This window comes from Lissotriton vulgaris, chromosome 9 (genome assembly GCF_964263255.1).
Source record: "Lissotriton vulgaris chromosome 9, aLisVul1.2, whole genome shotgun sequence".
Classification (NCBI taxonomy): domain Eukaryota; kingdom Metazoa; phylum Chordata; class Amphibia; order Caudata; family Salamandridae; genus Lissotriton; species Lissotriton vulgaris.
In genome coordinates this window covers 1,230,754,526-1,230,775,528 of record NC_141697.1, presented here as the reverse complement: position 1 = coordinate 1,230,775,528, position 21,003 = coordinate 1,230,754,526, and positions in this window count along the sequence as shown.

Here is a 21,003-nt window from a genome sequence, read left to right as displayed (position 1 = left end):
AGTTGGCTGTGTTCCAAAAATGACCATATATGTACCTAAAACTCTGTAACCATGTACCGCCTACCTTTATTTTGTCTGAAAACTGTATAAAAGAAGGACTCGCACCAAAGTTCGGTGTGATACTTCTTGCATTGCCGAAGGGTGCTGTAGGAATGTACCACCACCCCATGGGGTCTTAATAAACTTGTCTTTTGTACTTTTCAGTTTCCGTGCCAACAGTTCTTTCGGTGTAATGGGTATTCTCCGGAGTATGTAGGCCTTGGGGACCCAATACCACAAATTGGCGACCACGAAGGGACTCATCGGCGACTCGGATGCCCGAAGGAGAGGTCGTGACGAAGGGTTGGAAACTCGCCATGGACGCGTACGCTGCCACTGAGTGACCCGAGTCTTGGCACCCACGGTGTTTTTTCCTTCCTTCTGGTCTGACCTTCCAGGTGGCGCCGGTCCCCGACTGAGATCCTGCTCGTCTGTGTTGCTGCACAGTGCCCGTTTGGCTGATTCGATTAAAGACCTTGGCAGTTGGAATCTGGATATTTGAGATTGGGTAAGATTTGTGATCGGTAAGGTAGTCGTCTGCGGACGCTTACTGAAGTTCTATGAATATGACTATGATTTGAGTTAGCTAACATTTTGACTTTGTGAATTTGAATACATATGTGTAGTGCACTTCACATAGGCAGGCATGTAGAGATGTTTCTCTAACTTTGTTCGTATTTTTGAGCGGCACATTCGTGTGAAGTATTGTAAGTGCCATTTTTATGGTATCACGTTTTCGTGGTACTTTTTGAACATGCCTGTTTTAAGCACACTCCGAGGGATGTGCTGTCTTGGAAATGGTACCTCATATAGGTTAAACGAATCTCAGCCGGCTCCCCCAGAGGGAACTCCTAATCGTGATATGTATGTTAAATTTGGCCTTCCCCCTATACTGTACAGTAAATTATGGCATAAATATACTAGAACCGATCCCGAGTTGCAATGGCCACTACATGGGTCGTTTGATTTGCGAAAGGTTCAGTTTGTGGAGCAATGTTTGTTTCAGCGCAGGTCTAGACAGGACATGTTTGATTGTGTGCGAATGTGGGAGAAAGCAGTGCGTGAACGTATGAAGCGTGAGGTTGCCTTGGCGGACAAAGAGCAGCGTGAGGCTGCTCGAGATAAAGCTTTACAGCTTGAGGAGAAGGAGGCGCAGGAGAAGAAAGAGAGGGAGGCACGAGAACGTAATTTGCAAACGACCAGTCAATTTCCTATTCGTCGTCCGCTTTATCCTGTCCTTACTAATGAAATTGATGATTTTTCGTTACTAGATCGATCTCCGCCTCCGTATGTTCAGCCTACGGCACCGTCTGAGGATTCCGGTGATGAAGGTCAGGATAAGACAAGCACGCGGTTAACAGCTGAGAGAGGAGCGGAATTGCGTGGTTTAGCTAGAAAATTGAATTTGAATAGAATAACTATGCCAGAGGTGGTAGCTGAAAAGGATAAGTGGTCGGAACGAGAATTGATGTGTTTTTTAAATACTTTTGCAGATGAAGTTATTGCTCGATATCGTAAAAATTCAGTGAACTTAGAACCTAAGGATGTGTCAGTCCATCATGAGAACATGCGTAAAGGTTTATTTGTTCTTGCAGATGCAGACGGGTTTTTCTTATGATTGCTCCGGCTACGGGATGAGGCGTCCGAATTGCGGGAAGCACGAAAGGCATCCGAACAGCCTGAACCGGAGTCGACGGAACAGTCTAAACAGTGTTCTATCCTGGGAACAGATAAGAGTTCTAAAGTGCATGTTATGCCTATGCGAGAAGCTGCACCTTTGTATGTTCCCCCTAAAGGGCAAGGTATAGATGAGGATAAAACGTCCGCGAATGCGAAAGGGTATTTTATATATAATTGGGTGTATACGCCATGGAACAGAGCAGATGTTATGGCATTGAAAAACACTTTACCTGATCTCCGTAAGAATCCGGCAGCATTCTATGAAGGGGTGGAGGGGGCCATTTCTTCTTGTGTTATGACTCTTGTTGATATAGATCTTTTCTTTGGATTAATCCTCCCCCCGGATATGTGGAGAGCGATTCGTAAGACTAATGATCAAACGATGTTTGGGGCAACTTGGAAGGAGATAGGCCAGGCTGACTTAGACAGGGAACCTGTATGCAAACCATGTGATTTAATTTTAGACCTTCCAACGGCTATTTTGAACAAATTGAAAACGCTTGTTCCCCCTAAAAAGATCGATTGGACTATGCTAGCTTCGTGCAAACAGAAGCAAGACGAATCGGTATCTGACTTTTTCACACGTTTTGTAGAAGCGTTTCATGATTACAGTGGGCAATCATTAACAGATGATACGGGTAGGCATTTGTTTGTGGATAAGTATGTGGCTAATCTCCTACCGGAGATTGCAAAAAGATTGAAAGCAAGTGAAAGTTCTTGGACCACAGCGACCCCTGCATCTTTGTTAACTATGGCTCAGTATTACGAGCGGCAGGAAGTAGAGGCTAAAGAAAGTGTTGATAAGAAAACGAAGGAATTGAAAACGAAGGTGATGTTGGCACAGGTTCGCGGTGCGCACTCTAGAGGGAATGATAGGGGCAGGCGTGGAGGGGGTAATACATCGTACGGTCGTACCGATATTGCTGAGGACCAATGCGCATATTGTAAAGAGTTTGGGCATTGGGCTGAAGATTGTCCGGTACTTCGTGAGCAACGTAGCCAGCACGGGCGAGGAGGTGGAAGGTCGAGGAATAGTTATTCAGGAGCGAGAGGTGGCGGAAGTGATCGTGGTCGTTTTGAAGTGAGGGGTTGTGGTCAGGATGAACGAAAGAACTTTGATAGACGGAACCAGTATCAGATATCGGAGGGTGAGAATGTGGAGCATCAGGATTATGTGCATGCATAGGATTGCGTAGGATGGGGTGTGGAATCGGTTGAAGTGCCAGTAGATCAAAAAGGTCCATATGTATCAGCGGGCATTTTGGGTTCTACTGATCAGTTTTTAGTTGACACAGGAGCTACTCGTAGTGCTTTGTCTAAAAACTTGGTTCCAAGGGCTCCCCTGTCTGGCGAAACGATAACATGTATAGGGTTTGATGGCACACCCTCTCCTAGCCCATTATCCCAGCCTCTTGCACTTTGTATTGACAAATTTTTTAGCTTTTGCCCATTTTTGTTGTCGCCTCACACTCCAGATAACATTATGGGCATTGATTTGCTCAAATATTTTCGAGCAACGATACCCTGCGCTCCTGAAGGAGTGCGGGTTATTTTGAATGACAATTACCCAGATTCAGACAGATTTTGTACAATGAAGGAAATTGAAGCATTAGCCTCTCTCCCGCATACGTTATAGGTGACCTCAGATACGGATGTGGGACAGATGCTCATTCCGCCTATTCGAATTACTGTCAAGGAGGGAGTACTTTTGCCACGTGTCCCGCAGTATAAGATCTCTAGGGAAGGTGAAATTGCCCTGATGCACATCGTTCAGGATTTAATCATTGCAGGAGTAGTGGAGGAAGTTCCTTACAATGTCTGTAACAGCCCTATTCTTCCGATCCTTAAGAAAGACACTGACGACAAAATCTATCGATTTATTATTGATTTGAGAGAAATTAACAAAATTGTCGTTCCCCAATACCCGGTGGTGTCTGATATCACGACATTGCTCACCTTGGTCCCCCCAACTGCAACGACCTTTTCTGTTATTGACCTTAAGAACGCGTTCTTTTCCATTCCCATTCATCCTGACAGCAGATACCTATTTGGCTTCACGTTAAATAATAAATCGTATAGATTTTGTCGTGTTCCCCAAGGTTACACAGAGAGTCCTAGCATCTATAGCCAGGCTTTGAAGAGGAGCTTGACTCTTTTGAATTACAATCCGGAGTAGCCCTTATACAGTATGTTGATGATCTCCTGTTGGCTGCAGACACTTATGCACAATGCGAGGACAGTACTCTTGCCTTGCTTTCCTTTTTGGCCCGGAATAATCATAAAGTCTCTAAGAAAAAGCTACAATACTGTAGACCCAAGGTGACCTACCTCAGTCATCTTTTGTCTAAGGAGGGGCGTGCATTAACATCTGATCGAATTCAAGCGATTTTAGATACACCAGTCCCCCGCACTCAGAGAGATGTACGCGCTTTTATTGGATTAACGTCCTTTTGTAGGCAGTGGATCATGGGGTTTTCGCATATTATTAAACCTTTGTTAGCGTTATTGTCCAAAACTACACCAATGCCCCTTGAATGGACAGATGAATGTCAGATTGCTTTTGACCAATTGAGACAAGCCCTTTGCTCTGCACCCGTGTTAGGTACACCAGATTACACAAAGATTTTCACGTTGTACGTGCACGAGAAAGATGGGTGCGCGTTATCGGTGCTAGTGCAGACACACGGGGATAAGCAGAGGCCATGTGCGTATTTTTCAGCCATTCTTGATCCTGTAGCGCGAGGGTTACCTGGGTGTTTCCGAGCAGTTGCAGCAACAGCAGTAGCTATACGGCAAAGTGAGGTTATAGTTTTGTCGCACAAATTGTTGGTGCTAGTTCCCCATGCAGTAGATGCCCTGTTAAATCAAAAGAAAACACAGTATCTCACGAGCGCACGTTTAACAGGATATGAGCTCACACTTCTGGCGCCGCATATCACACTGAAAAGATGTGCTACCTTGAACCCTGCCACTTTATTGCCATATCCGGTTGAAGAGGGTCAGGAGGAAAAGCACCATGATTGTGTTTTCTTGACTGAGGAACAAACAAAGGGTCGTGTCGACCTACAGGATATGCTTAAAGATGTGAGGCTAGAGGATCTCTAGTCTCATCCCTTCCCAGGCACACACAAGGTTGTCTTTTGTTGGATCAAGAAAAGACTTTCATACAATGTATCTTTTTGTGTATTTATTAATTTTGCTTGAAGATTGAGTTCATAGTTTACAGCATTAATTCATGTGTCTTCAATATCTTTATCAACAATCATTAGTTCAGGCACTGTCTTTCGAACGTGTCCAATGCATTTCGGGCATTTCAAACATGCCCTTCATCAGGGAATTGACACTGAAAACGATAATGTGAATACACATTAGTATGGCTACTCAGTGTATATGCAGTGAAGCAGTACACAAATGGTGAAAAATGACATCCATATTGACCTTTTACAAAAGAAGTAAAATGACTGTTCCAACAGAAACGAATATGCACAGTTATGATCATTTGTCCTTTAAGTGAGAACAGTATCAAGGTGTGTTTGCATGCATAGGTAAAGAAAACTAAATGAAGAAAACTAGGTCGGCGGATCACTCACATGCCTGTCGGGGAAAGCTGGGACAGTCTAAAAAAGAATAAGGGGGGTTTCCAATTAGCGCATGTTAATGGAGTGCCTCGTAGCGCTCTCAGTATTGGGTCTAGCGGGTGATGCGAACTAACCTGAGAATGATCGTTGAAGTATTCCAGTCCGGTACTCGTCTCCGAAAAACGCCGGCAAAGAAAGTAGCTTGCCGCGTTCATATATTTGAAAATAGAATGGTCACGTGGTGGGTCACATGATTATGAGACATAGTGAACAGACTATGACTGGGAAAAATACGAGTGAAATCTCAGCTTAGTCTGAAAAGTGCTCTAGGTTAGGAAATAAGTGATGTGCAACGGCCCTCAAATGAGGAAATAGGAGAATGAAACATTGAAGTAAACGACAAAAAAAATTGTAAGGAATTAGAATTAAAGGCCAAGGCAGGAATCGAACTCAGGGGGTGGAGGTTGCGAGCGCTGTGTCCTAACCGTGTGGCTAAAGCAGTTATTGTGGGAGTGAAAGAAAAACAAGGGGATGTAGTGTCAATGTTGGTGGTGATGGTGAATTTACACAGTGACAACAAATACAATCTCAGGAGCGATATTTCAAAGATAACAAGACAGTTCAATTCTCTCATTTAAACCCATCGGTTTTTGGGTCGATAATTTATGGATCCAGTAGTTCTCTCTTCTTAGGAGGTACTTGTTGTTGTCTCTCCCTCCTGTTTTTGTACAGTCTCGAGAATGTTAAACTTGATTTGAGAAACGTTGTGTTGTGTTTCAACAAAGTGTTATGATAGTGCTGACTTCAAGTTCTTAAGTCGAATGTTCGACTTATGTTCTGTAAGGCGCACCTTGATTCGTCTTTCAGTCTTTCCGACATACAAGTTCCCACAGGGGCATTTTATACCATATATCAAGTTAATAGTGTCACAGGTAGCGTTTACCTTGAGTTTAATTGGGTTACCTTGTCTAGGGTGATGAATGATATTTACTCTGATGATGTTATTGCAATTGCCACAGTTCAGGCAGGGTTTGGTTCCGGTGTATACTGTGGTCTCCATGGGTTCATGTTGTAAGATTTCTCCTAGGTTCTTTGCCCTGGTGAAGGCAAATAATGGTGGTTGACTAAACGAGTTTTTGAAATCCGGCTCTTACAGGATATGCCACTTCCAGATGTGGATGGGGAACTGTGGGTTGATGGATCGTGTTTGAGGCTGCCAGATGGTACAACTTCTGCAGCATATGCGATCAAGACACTTAAGACGGTGGTAGAAACAGCACGAATACCCCAGAAATCAGCCCAAGCAGCGGAGCTGATAGCTTTGACAAGAGCCTGCGAATTGAGTGCTGGCCTATGTGTGAACATCTACACAGACAGCCGGTACGCCTTCGGAGTAGCGCATGACTTCGGCCTACTCTGGAGAGAGCGTGGGTTTTTGACTTCGCATGGAGTACACATTATGCACGGAGAACTAGTGCGTGATCTCCTAAACGCGTTGCTTTGTCCAAAGAAAGTGGCGATAATCAAATGCAGTGCACATAAAAAGGTCACTGACAAAGTGGGACAAGGAAATGCTTTTGCAGACTGTTAGACCTGTCTGGCTTTTTGGCGAAGTCCCTCCTAATTTGTATTTATTTTGTCCCCTTTTTGCCCCTCATACCCTTATTAATTTTTGTGTCTACTGACTTTTTGTAGGTATTGGCCAGGGGGATAGGTGTTCTTTCTCCCCCTCATAATCTTTTACCTTAGGCCTAGAGGCCTGTTCTGACAGGAAAGTTGGCACCACCTAAAATGGTGGCCACCAACTGCCCCAACTGTCACCAACAGAACCTGGCCATAGTCTAACATAGGGCATTCCAGAACCTTCTGGTCCATTCTGGACCACTGAAGGGCAGCCTATATAAGGCGGAATGCGGGGCAGCCATTTTGTCTACCTGTGGAAGTCAGCTGGAGGACAGGCTGTAGCTGAGGGTGGGAAGAGGTTGGATTTAGGATTGACCTCCTGGACTGGGAAGCTACCTTATAGGTCCAACCCACTAATCCCCTGTTGGTTACTTGTCCTGGCCCCGCTGTGGGAAGTTACTGGAGACCCTGGGCGCCTAGCTTGCCCCTTGTCTGAATTATACAGGGGAAGCCGTTAGGAGAAGGAGACTGTAGTGCTGCGGTGCACAGTCCTCTGCCCAGCAGAGAGAGAGGCTCTCGTGAGCAGTGGTCAATAGAGGTAGGGGTAGATCCTGTGACCCCCCCTCCCCCCAGTAGCAGTGGCCAATTGTATTCTGCCGCAGGCTGCAGTGACTTTTCTCGCTGGCAGAGCCTTGATTCCCCCCCCCCTCCTAAGTGCTTCACTTACTGGCTGAGGCAGAGACTTGCTGAAGGAAGGAGCAGAAGTAAGGTGAGGCTGAGCGAGGTGACCCCCAGGCCAGCGCTGGTGAAGTGGCGCCGGATCTTTGCCTGGGTCGCTAGAACTTGAGGAAGGATTAGTGAGGCTGACGCTGGGCGCCGGAGCCGACTTGAAGCAATTTCCCTGGTCCCAGTGTGAGGAGAGCGAGGGGAGGCGCTGTCACGAGTGCGCGTTTGCTGGGCTGGAGACTCCGCTCCCTCGCGCATGCCCTGTGGGATCGCCGGCTTCCTGGGAGGCGGCGCCGGCCGGAACTGAAGGAAGGAGCAGAAGCGCGGTCTCTGTCCGGGAGACGCTCGCTTCCCGCGCATGCGCGGTAGAATCCCCGGCTTCGTGAGGCGAAGCTGCCCGAACCGTGTTCTTGCCGCCTGGCGCTGAGGGAAGGCGCCGGCGACTTCCAAGTGCTGCAGTGAGATCTGCACGTTCCTCCTGCCTGAGCGCCACACGGAGAAGCTGGCCCAGGCAGGGAGGGAAAGATTCGAGGCCCGGTAGGAGTCTGGGGCCTCGTGGTGTCTGCCCTGTTGGTTCTACCTTGGCGCGGGGGCAACCGCTAGGAGTCCTCCTGAGCTGGGGGAAGCCCTGAGGTGTCTACTGAGGCGTGAGTGCCTCTTCAGCCTCGGGTCCTCGAGCCCCCCCCTCCGCTGACATTAATCCCTCTGCCACGGACCCAGAAGAGCACAAATCAACAGTGTGGTGACAAGTAAGGAGATAACAAATGGGGGAAGAGCCTACTACATAAGGAACTGGGGTTCTGGTTAGGTACCTCACCAGTGTGTTCACTGAGACACTGTCCCCAGGAGGACAGGGTCCATAAGGAAGCCCAGGCAGGGCTCATTTAACTGTTGGTTTAATTGGTGCTTAATTAATTGCTCTACATAGGTTCAGTGGGAAAACTGTACTGATATCCATGTAATGAAAAGTGTTGCTCTGATCGGATTTAAGTGCTGTTCTTGTTAAATTTTAAAAGTGATGACATAGAGTAACTAATTGATAACCTGTGCAGCAGTTTAGCAGTGTTATTGTAAGGTATAGAACCAAGTGTAGAGTACAGGCTACATTTCAACTGGCCTTTGGAAGAGTAAGTGGTACCTACCAGTAAGGGTAATGGTGTGACTAAACATAAAGTACAATATATACTGTATGCAAAAGTGTAATAGAAGCTCAAGTATATAGTAACTGCTTTGAAGACAAAGTGATAATCTGCTAGTAATTTAAAAAGTGAAATTGCTGATCCTAGAAAGTGACTTGAAATGTTTTGAGCTATTTAAATGTGAGCTACTGTTATTTGACTACAAAGAGAATATTATTTTTACATAAAGCAGTACGTATTTTCCTATAATTTTGGTGTAGCGTTTTCTTTTGAGTGCTATTGCGTGGAATTACTTTTGGGTGGTCTGCAACCTTTACACTGTGCCTCTGAATGTTAGTCTTGCCCTAGGCCAGGCTACCTAATTCCAACATATTGGTGCCTAGCGGTGGGATTGCGGACTTGGTTGCAGCTACTTACTAGTAATTTGGCGTAATACACCCAACCTACACGAGGAGTTTTCTCCTTGCGGCCCTCCCAATTAGTCTTTTTGTTTTTTCTAAATTTATTCCTGGTGGTGGGTGGAGTTGGTTTTAGGTTACCCTCACCCCACTGAAATCTCTGGTGTGTATCCAGGTTTGCCAGACTCACAATGGAGTTTGCGGTGGAAAACCTGGAAGTCTATTCCGTGCCCCAATTGAGAATGTTCTGCCAGCAGATGGGGGTCTTCTTCAAACATGGTGCAAGGAAGGGGGAGCTCCAGACTAGCCTTAGGGCCTGGGTGGAGGCACACCAAGAGACAAAGGAGGAGGATGAAGAGGTTGACCGGGGCACAGAAGGGGGGGTGGAGGAGTTATTCCACCATGAGGGGGAAAACTTGCTCACTGGACCAGTGTCCTATTCCAGAAAGGGCAGTAGCATTTCTGGGAGAAGCCTAACAGAAGCTGAGCTCACCGATAGGAGGGAGAAAAGACAGCTAAAGTGGGAGTTGGCTAAGATGGAATTGGAGAAAGAGGAGAAGAGGATGGTCCACGAGTTTAGGCTAAAGGAACTGGAGCTCCAAAGTCTACAGCGGGGGTCCTCTCCTGTTAGGAATGGTGGCAGCGAACTGAAAGAGTCAGCCAGGGAGACCAAACCCTATATCCCAAAGGACCTGATAGCGAGCTTCAGTCAGGGGGATGATGTTGCTAAGTGGCTGGCCGCTTATGAGGTTTCTTTGAAGGTTCATGGAGTGCAGGAGAAGCACTGGGGGGGTAGTTTGTACAAGTACATGCCTCCTGCTGGTCGGGACACCTTGTTGGCCCTGGATCCAGAGGAACAGACAAACTACCCCACCATGAAGCTGGCGTTATTGAGGAAGTTCGGGCTCACCCCAGAAAGGTACCGACAGAAGTTTAGGGGGAGCCACAAGATGGGAACTCAGAACTGGGTGGACTTCCTTGATTACGCCAGAAAGGCTTTAGAGGGTTGGGTCAAGGGCAGTGAGGTAAAAGATTATGAGGGGCTGTATGATCTGTTTTTGAGAGAACACCTCCTCGAGAAATGTTTTCCCGAGCTGCGCCAACACCTGGTAGACAGCAAGCTGACCAATCCCCGGAAGCTTGCAGAGGAGGCGGACATCTGGACAAGTACCCGGGTGTCCACCAAGGGGACTGGAGGGGAATCTCAAAAAGCCGGACAGGGCGCCCCCCAGAAGAAAGAGGGGGGGAGAAAAAGAAAGAGTTCTCTAAAGGTCCCCAAAATAACTTCCAAGGGAAGGGAGCAGGTTTCACCCCTAGGGCAAACCCGCCCCGGAACCCTCATCCTGGCCAGAGCCAGCAGCCCAGGGTTCTCCACTGTTTTGAATGCGGTGGCGTTGGACATTATAAGGGAGATGTCAGATGCCCAAAGAGACCACCCCCTCCCACCGGAGGAAAGTCACCGGGAGTAGCTAGTGTAGCGCTCGGGGAGGAGTTGCCCTTAGATAAGGGGGGTGAGTGGGCAGGTGTCACCTTAGTGTCCCTGGGAGAGCGGGAGATGGTGCCAAAGATCCAGGTGCCCCCAAATACTACAAAGTATGGGCAATGGGTTACCATCAATGGCCAGAGAGGGGAGGCTCTGAGGGATACAGGAGCCAGCATGACTATGGTGAGAAGTCAGCTGGTGTCCCCAGAGCAGGTTGTTCCTAATGTACTCCACCCCGCCGCGATGGCTGACGGCAGAATGGGCCACTATCCAGTGGCTGAGGTTCCCTTTGAGTGGGAGGGGGTTGCAGGTTCACTTCGAGTTGCCGTAAGCCCTGCCGTGCCAGTCGATTGCCTGTTGGGGAATGACATGGAACACAATACTTGGAGAGAGGTGGAATACCGGACGCATTCTGCGATGCTGGGTACACCTGACTGGGCCTGTGTCAGCACACGGTCTGCGACTGCCCGGAGAGGGAGTTCGCCTGGGTTGGAGCCTGGAACAATGGCCCAACCCGCTGCTAAAAAGGGACAGACCCGGAGACAGAGAAAGCCTGCTCCGGCTTCCACACCCCATGAGACAGATCGGCCACCTGCGGTGGTGGACCAGGAGTCCGTGGAGGGGGAAGTAGACTCTCTGGAGGATTTGCCCATCCCTGCGGAGTGGCATGTGGAGGGAGGTCCTACCAGAGAGGAATTCTGTAGGGGGCAGAGGGAGTGCCCCACCCTTGAGGGACTGAGGCGACAGGCTGAAGCCCAAGCAGCAGGTGATGTTACGGGACATTACCATATTTACTGGGAGGATGGACTCCTCTACAGTGAACCCAAGGTACCCTCGCCTGGTTCATCGAGGGCCTTGGTAGTCCCGCAACAGTACCGAGCCTTTCTTTTGGAACTGGCTCATGCCATACCCCTGGCAGGACACTTAGGCCAGGACAAGACCTTTGCACGGCTTGTTCTCCACTTTTACTGGCCTCAGATGAAAGCGGTGTCCAACACATACTGTAGGACTTGTGTAACCTGCCAGGCCAGTGGGAAAACAGGGGTGAAGCTAAAAGCTCCCCTGGAACCACTTCCAGTCGTTAGCACCCCCTTTGAGAGGGTGGGCATCGACATTGTAGGGCCTTTGGATCCACCAACAGCAGCTGGTCACAGGTTTATCCTGGTACTGGTGGATCATGCCACACGGTACCCAGAGGCCATACCTCTGAGGACAGTCACTGCACCTGTAGTGGCAAGAGCCCTAATGGGAATCTTTACCCGAGTGGGATTTCCCAAGGAAGTTGTGTCCGACAGGGGGACCAACTTCCTGTCAGCTTACATGCGGGCCATGTGGAAGGAGTGTGGAGTGACCTACCGGTTCACCACTCCTTACCACCCCCAGTCGAATGGACTGGTTGAGAGGTTCAATAAGACCTTGAAGGGCATGATCAGAAGTCTGCCCGAGAGCCTGCGGAGGAAATGGGATGTCCTCCTACCCTGTTTACTTTTTTCCTACAGGGAAGTGCCCCAGAGGGGAGTGGGCTTCAGCCCCTTTGAGCTTCTGTATGGGCACCCTGTACGCGGTCCTCTCAGCCTGGTGAAGGATGGTTGGGAGAAATCTCCCAGGAAACCCCCCCAGGATGTGGTGAGCTACATGCTGGCCTTCAGGAGCCAAATGGCGAAGTTGTGGAAGCAAGCTTCTGACAACTTGGAGGCCAGCCAGGCAGTCATGAAGGAGTGGTACGACCACAACGCTCACCCGGTGGAACTGGAGCCTGGACAGAAAGTGTGGGTGATGGAACCTGGAGAGCTTAGCGCCCTCCAGGATCGCTGGACAGGCCCCTTTGAGGTGTTGGAAAAGAAGGGTAAGGCCACATACCTGGTGGACCTTAAGACCCCTCGACAGCCCCTACGGGTGCTACACGCCAACAGACTCAAGCCCCACCATGAGAGGCCCGAAGTCATGCTGATGATGGTGACTGACGGGGGAGAGGAAGCGGAAAGTGAACCTCTCCCAGATCTCTTTTCATCCCAAGAGAAGGATGGGTCAGTGGAGGGAGTGAATCTCTCTCCTACTCTCACTCCTGAGCAACGGGAGGACTGCCGCCAGATACTGGAGCAGTACTCTTCGTTGTTCTCCCTTGTCCCGGGAAGGACCCACCTGTGTACCCATGATGTGGACACAGGAGACAGCCCACCAGTGAAGTCCAAGACCTACCGGCTGTCTGACAAGGTGAAGGCTAGCATACATGGAGAAGTTGCCAAGATGCTAGAGCTGGGAGTAATTGAACCTTCCAACAGCCCTTGGTCCAGTCCGGTGGTGCTCGTGCCAAAAGCCGCACCACCAGGCACCACACCTGAACTGAGGTTCTGTGTGGATTACCGAGGACTGAATTCAGTGACAAGGACTGATGCTCATCCAATCCCTAGGGCGGATGAATTGATTGACCGGCTAGGAGCTGCCCAATATCTGAGTACCTTTGACCTCACTTCAGGGTACTGGCAGATCTCCTTGACAGATGGAGCAAGGGAAAGGTCAGCCTTCTCCACGCCTGAGGGACACTACCAGTTCTGTGTGATGCCCTTTGGGCTCAAGAACGCCCCTGCCACATTTCAGCGGCTGGTGAACCAGGTCCTCTCTGGAATGGAGAGTTTCTCTGCTGCTTACTTGGATGACATTGCTGTCTTCAGTAGCAGTTGGGAGGACCATCTGCAGCATTTGCAGGCCGTTCTCCAGGCCCTGAGACAAGCTGGATTGACCATCAAAGCCAGCAAATGCCAGATTGGGCAGGGGTCGGTTGTGTACCTTGGACACTTGGTGGGTAGGGGGACTGTGCAGCCCCTGCAGGCGAAGATTGAGGCAATCATGGCCTGGGAACCCCCCAAGACACAGACTGAGGTCCGAGCTTTCCTGGGCCTCACAGGATACTACCGTCGCTTTGTGAAGGGGTATGGCACTATTGTAGCGCCCCTCACAGAGCTCACCTCCAAGAAACAACCTCGACGGGTAGTTTGGACAAAGGCTTGTCAGCAAGCCTTTGAAAAGTTGAAACAGGCAATGTGTGCGGCACCGGTCCTGAGGGCCCCAGACTTCTCCAAGGAGTTCATTGTCCAAACGGATGCATCAGAACATGGCATTGGGGCAGTGTTATCGCAACTCAATGAAGAGGGCCTGGATCAACCTGTAGTCTTCTTATCCAGGAGGCTGCTTCCCCGGGAACAGAAGTGGAGTGCCATTGAGAGGGAAGCTTTTGCGGTGGTGTGGGCTCTGAAGAAGCTGCGGCCATACCTCTTTGGCTCGCACTTCCTGGTTCAGACTGACCACCGACCCCTTCGTTGGCTGATGCAAATGAAGGGGGAAAATCCCAAGTTGTTGAGGTGGTCCATCTCCCTACAGGGAATGGACTTCCGGGTGGAACATCGGCCTGGAGTGGACCACGCCAATGCAGACGGTCTCTCCAGGTATTTCCGCCTTAGTGATGAGGACTCCCAAGGGGTTGGGTAGTTCTCCCCACTTTCAGCTGGGGGGGACGCGTGTTAGACCTGTCTGGCTTTTTGGCGAAGTCCCTCCTAATTTGTATTTATTTTGTCCCCTTTTTGCCCCTCATACCCTTATTAATTTTTGTGTCTACTGACTTTTTGTAGGTATTGGCCAGGGGGATAGGTGTTCTTTCTCCCCCTCATAATCTTTTACCTTAGGCCTAGAGGCCTGTTCTGACAGGAAAGTTGGCACCACCTAAAATGGTGGCCACCAACTGCCCCAACTGTCACCAACAGAACCTGGCCATAGTCTAACATAGGGCATTCCAGAACCTTCTGGTCCATTCTGGACCACTGAAGGGCAGCCTATATAAGGCGGAATGCGGGGCAGCCATTTTGTCTACCTGTGGAAGTCAGCTGGAGGACAGGCTGTAGCTGAGGGTGGGAAGAGGTTGGATTTAGGATTGACCTCCTGGACTGGGAAGCTACCTTATAGGTCCAACCCACTAATCCCCTGTTGGTTACTTGTCCTGGCCCCGCTGTGGGAAGTTACTGGAGACCCTGGGCGCCTAGCTTGCCCCTTGTCTGAATTATACAGGGGAAGCCGTTAGGAGAAGGAGACTGTAGTGCTGCGGTGCACAGTCCTCTGCCCAGCAGAGAGAGAGGCTCTCGTGAGCAGTGGTCAATAGAGGTAGGGGTAGATCCTGTGACCCCCCTCCCCCCAGTAGCAGTGGCCAATTGTATTCTGCCGCAGGCTGCAGTGACTTTTCTCGCTGGCAGAGCCTTGATTCCCCCCCCCTCCTAAGTGCTTCACTTACTGGCTGAGGCAGAGACTTGCTGAAGGAAGGAGCAGAAGTAAGGTGAGGCTGAGCGAGGTGACCCCCAGGCCAGCGCTGGTGAAGTGGCGCCGGATCTTTGCCTGGGTCGCTAGAACTTGAGGAAGGATTAGTGAGGCTGACGCTGGGCGCCGGAGCCGACTTGAAGCAATTTCCCTGGTCCCAGTGTGAGGAGAGCGAGGGGAGGCGCTGTCACGAGTGCGCGTTTGCTGGGCTGGAGACTTCGCTCCCTCGCGCATGCCCTGTGGGATCGCCGGCTTCCTGGGAGGCGGCGCCGGCCGGAACTGAAGGAAGGAGCAGAAGCGCGGTCTCTGTCCGGGAGACGCTCGCTTCCCGCGCATGCGCGGTAGAATCCCCGGCTTCGTGAGGCGAAGCTGCCCGAACCGTGTTCTTGCCGCCTGGCGCTGAGGGAAGGCGCCGGCGACTTCCAAGTGCTGCAGTGAGATCTGCACGTTCCTCCTGCCTGAGCGCCACACGGAGAAGCTGGCCCAGGCAGGGAGGGAAAGATTCGAGGCCCGGTAGGAGTCTGGGGCCTCGTGGTGTCTGCCCTGTTGGTTCTACCTTGGCGCGGGGGCAACCGCTAGGAGTCCTCCTGAGCTGGGGGAAGCCCTGAGGTGTCTACTGAGGCGTGAGTGCCTCTTCAGCCTCGGGTCCTCGAGCCCCCCCCTCCGCTGACATTAATCCCTCTGCCACGGACCCAGAAGAGCACAAATCAACAGTGTGGTGACAAGTAAGGAGATAACAAATGGGGGAAGAGCCTACTACATAAGGAACTGGGGTTCTGGTTAGGTACCTCACCAGTGTGTTCACTGAGACACTGTCCCCAGGAGGACAGGGTCCATAAGGAAGCCCAGGCAGGGCTCATTTAACTGTTGGTTTAATTGGTGCTTAATTAATTGCTCTACATAGGTTCAGTGGGAAAACTGTACTGATATCCATGTAATGAAAAGTGTTGCTCTGATCGGATTTAAGTGCTGTTCTTGTTAAATTTTAAAAGTGATGACATAGAGTAACTAATTGATAACCTGTGCAGCAGTTTAGCAGTGTTATTGTAAGGTATAGAACCAAGTGTAGAGTACAGGCTACATTTCAACTGGCCTTTGGAAGAGTAAGTGGTACCTACCAGTAAGGGTAATGGTGTGACTAAACATAAAGTACAATATATACTGTATGCAAAAGTGTAATAGAAGCTCAAGTATATAGTAACTGCTTTGAAGACAAAGTGATAATCTGCTAGTAATTTAAAAAGTGAAATTGCTGATCCTAGAAAGTGACTTGAAATGTTTTGAGCTATTTAAATGTGAGCTACTGTTATTTGACTACAAAGAGAATATTATTTTTACATAAAGCAGTACGTATTTTCCTATAATTTTGGTGTAGCGTTTTATTTTGAGTGCTATTGCGTGGAATTACTTTTGGGTGGTCTGCAACCTTTACACTGTGCCTCTGAATGTTAGTCTTGCCCTAGGCCAGGCTACCTAATTCCAACACAGACAGTATAGCAAGACAAACAGCTATGTCACGAAACGACTCCCCATGTATGTAGTGAAGTCGCAGGCCGAGCGATGGCATGATGCTAGAGCAGAGATACTGGACATCCAGAAATCAGCGACTGAAGCAGAACTTGTAATATGGGCAGCAGAGGGGGTGCTGGATGATGAGGGTTGTTGGAGGAGCAAGGATATGGAACGATGGAAATTGCCTGCAGCTTACTTGCAAGCAATGGTCCAGATGACACATGGGTTGGCACATGTTGGAGCTCTTGCGATCACTCGATTGTTAACACGAGTTTGGGAGCATCCCGAGACTGCTAATACGGCCAAAAGAATAGTGCAGACTTGTTTGATATGCTTACAGCACAATCCTGCAAAAGGGACGCATACTCCGAAAGGAGAGTTCGTTCCACCTTCTGCACCATTCGAGGAACTTCAGATGGATTATATCCAGCTTGAGCGTTGCAATAACCTTAAGTATGTCTTAGTGGTGGTATGTGCTTTTAGCAAATGGGTTGAGGCCTTCCCCACAAAAGACAATACGGCTTTGACAACGGCTAAGGTTTTGCTCAAAGAGTACTTCCCTCGATATGGAGTTTGCAAATTTTTGTGGAGCGATAATGGTCCTCATTTTGTTGGGAAAATTGTGGAATATGTGCTGAAGGGATTGGGGATTCAGCAAAAGTTTCACGCTGTGTTCCATCCTCAATCAGCAGGTCTTGTCGAACGATACAACGCCACTTTGAAACTAAAGTTGGCTAAGATTGTGGCGTCCACGTCTTTGAAGTGGCCGGATGCCTTGCCGTTAGCATTACTCTCTATTAGATCAGTACCTCACTCTCGAACTGGCCTCACACCTTATGAAGTGGTGTTTGGAAGGCCAATGAATATATGGGGCGTTCCTAAACCGCGATTGTTACATGATGTGCCCTGTATAATGATGAACGATTATTTGGCACGATTAACAAATGATTTACTTTCTATTCACCAACAGGTTCGAGAAGCGCTCCCTGACAATTCTATTGGAGAGGCTCACAATCTTCGTCCTGGCGATTTTGTTATGGTAAAATCGTTTGAGAGAGCGAACAGCTTGGAACCGAGGTGGCGTGGCCCCGAGCAAGTCCTGCTTGCAACTCGAACAGCTGTGCGAGTGACCAACAGGAAGCGGTGGGTGCATTCAACTCACTGCCGTCGCGTCTCTTCGGACCTGGTGAATCCCACCGTGCTGTCTGATTACAGAGACATCTTGGACGAGGAAAAGAGCCCAGCTGTGACGTCGGCCGAATCTGAGGGAGCCTTCCCGGACCACACTGTTTCTGGACAACAACAATATAATCTGCGACCACGATAGAAGGAAGATTTTCTTTTTTGGTGCGAGACTGGTTGAGTTACCGCTCTGGGGTTTGTGAAACGGAAGCCGGGAATCTCAAGGGGGGGGGATCAGTTCTGCCAAGAGTAGCGACACCCGTCTTGACCCCGGAGAAGAAAACAACGGCTACCTCGGAGCTCAGCACTCACATTTTTATTTTTTTAGTTGTATATTTGAGACATTGTGAACTCGTTTGAACTATGGCGTCTTCTGCATCACGAGACAAAAGAATTCTTGGTGCTATATTGATTGTATTGACAATTGTGGTGATAGCAGTGATAGCCTGGGTAGTAGAACTTGTGGTACCTGTGCGAGAACATTTGCTGCCGACTACCCCGGCTCCATCTGAACATTTTCATTTCACCTTACCCTACCATGAAGAACGGCACCAACAGACTTATTTGAACAATAGCTTTATTCAAATCTTGCATCATACTCACAACATGACAAACACTTCTAACCAGAAGAAAGGAGGCACACCACTTATCCCACTCCCGTTTTCCCACAATGGTTCCTGTAATGCTTGGTATACTCTTCTGTTCACTCTGCGATGGCCAACAAAAGGGGGGGTGCTTTTCCGTTTAAACAAGATATGTTATCATGATCGGGACGGCTATCCACAAGCTGAGGGTACTCGATTCGAATGGGAAGAGTACCGCCCCGACAACGTGTCTGCACCTCGAATTTACAGTAATCAACGGAACATCAATATGTCCAGCTCTCATGTTATTAATGTTATAGATACTAAGGCTGATCTTTGCATACGAAATAAAGGTACAATCCCTGTTGGAAAAAGTGAATGTAACACCACACTTACATTTGATAGTCCGAATGGCATATCATTTGTGGCATCCCGAAATACATACTTCATCTGTGGGAATAAAGGTTATCATCGTCTCCCGTTAGGATGGTTAGGCACGTGCTATATCTCTTTTGTATTGCCCCCTGTATTCATTGCCCCACCAATGTACCATAATGACTATATTTTATATCACGATTTTGTGCTAAATAGAGTCAAACGTGCTGTAGTTCTTGAAGATATCGATCAGACCGATACTGCTCTGCAACAATATGTGGATTTTAATTTGGGTTTGTTTTCCTTTGTGGGAGCTGCTTTAAACAGTCGAAAGATACGACGACTGACTCGTGTTGTCGAGGCTGTAGCTAATGATACTGCTTTCGCATTAGGAAATATAACTGAAGAGCTTCAAATATCTAGAATTGTCACGCTCCAGAACCGGATGGTTCTAGATGTAGTTCTAGCCGATCGAGGGGGGGCATGTAGAATTATCGGAAGTAGCTGCTGTGTGTACGTTCCAGACAATTCACCATCTGTATATGATGCCATATCTAAATTACACAAAATCGCTGCTGAGATACATCCGGACAATGGTACATGGACCTTTTCGGGGTGGTTCTGGTCAATGCTTAGTACATGGGGCTGGAAGCTACTGACAATATTATGTATCATAATTGGGATATTATTTTTCTTATGTTTATGTATACAATGTGGCCCTGCATTATGTTCTATGTGTTTATCAGCCTGCATTCCATCTAGACGAGTTTTTGCCCAAAATGAATTGATGCGTCATAAAGAAGTGGCACAAATTATGTCGATCGATATAGAAGATGAGTATCCTGACTATGTTCACTATGAGGTAGCTTCAGCTAAGCGCTAAAAGGGTCGTCTGTCGTAATTTGACGATGGGGGGGTTAGCGCTTAGCTTTGCTACACGTTATTTCCCTTATCTTGGCCTTATTCGAAAACGCCATTTTGTATGTTACGGCGGCCATTTTAGGGAATGAGCGGCCTCGTGGTCATCATGCTCTTTAGTCCTTTGTCCGTATCACTGACCACTTCAGTCTGCCCAGCAACAGGCTATTTTTAGTAACGGTCAAGCCTGTACATGCGCAGTTCCGACTGACTAGTCACCCCTTAGGAATGTTCCGCCAAACTGACCAGTGGTGTTGTAACCCCTCCCTTGAGTTGGCTGTGTTCCAAAAATGACCATATATGTACCTAAAACTCTGTAACCACGTACCGCCTACCTTTATTTTGTCTGAAAACTGTATAAAAGAAGGACTCGCACCAAAGTTCGGTGTGATACTTCTTGCATTGCCGAAGGGTGCTGTAGGAATGTACCACCACCCCATGGGGTCTTAATAAACTTGTCTTTTGTACTTTTCAGTTTCCGTGCCAACAGTTCTTTCGGTGTAATGGGTATTCTCCGGAGTATGTAGGCCTTGGGAACCCAATACCACACATCAGGACCGCCAAATTCTTAACTACCCCTTTCGTTTGGGGAGGAGGGCCCAGTGCCGCAGTCCACCACTGATAGTCCCATTTATGGAAGTCACGGCCAACCAAGAGCACCTCCGTTTGTGAGGAATTAAGTTGAAGATAGTTGTCAGCCATCCAATCTGAGATGGCCAGGACATCTTCACGAAATTTTAGTTGGTCATGCACTGAGTCGTTAGTGAAAGTGAAAATCAGTTGCGTGTCGTCCGCGTATGATATCATAATAATATTCTGGTCTTTGGCCAGAAGAGCAAGGGGGCGGACGTACACGTTGAACAACTTGGGGCTCAGAGAAGAGCCTTGGGGGACACCACAATTGATGGGGTGAGTGCCGGACAAATATGGAGGGGCATGGATCTGAAAGGAGCGCTCAAATAGAAAAGACGCAAACCAGGCCAAGGCCCCCCCCACTGACCCGATCTCCCCGAGTCGATGGAGCAAAATCTCATGGGAGACCGTGTCAAAGGCCGCACTCAGATCGAGCAGAATCCATGCTGAGGTGCTGCCCAAGTCCTGCGATGCCCCCAGTTGCTCCGTGACTGCCAGCAGGGCGGGTTCCGTTCTATGCTTAGGATGGATCCCGTTTTGTGACCTGTCCAGGATCTCATTAACCTCCAGATACTTGCATTTACCTGTCGGTTTCATGGGTTGCATGAATGAACATATGTGATGCTGATGTCCTACTAAGCATGCTACAGACAATATCATAGCGTTGGGTACCTAAAGCATAGCCAGGTCAGATGTCCCCATAAACATCTTACTGAATACAACTATGGAGCAGAGAAAAAGCCCTCAGAACTTAGCTGTAATTGAACAAATGCAATCCATGAAAGTGAAGTAACAGCAATTTCGTCACAATGAAACTAATGAAATGCAGAG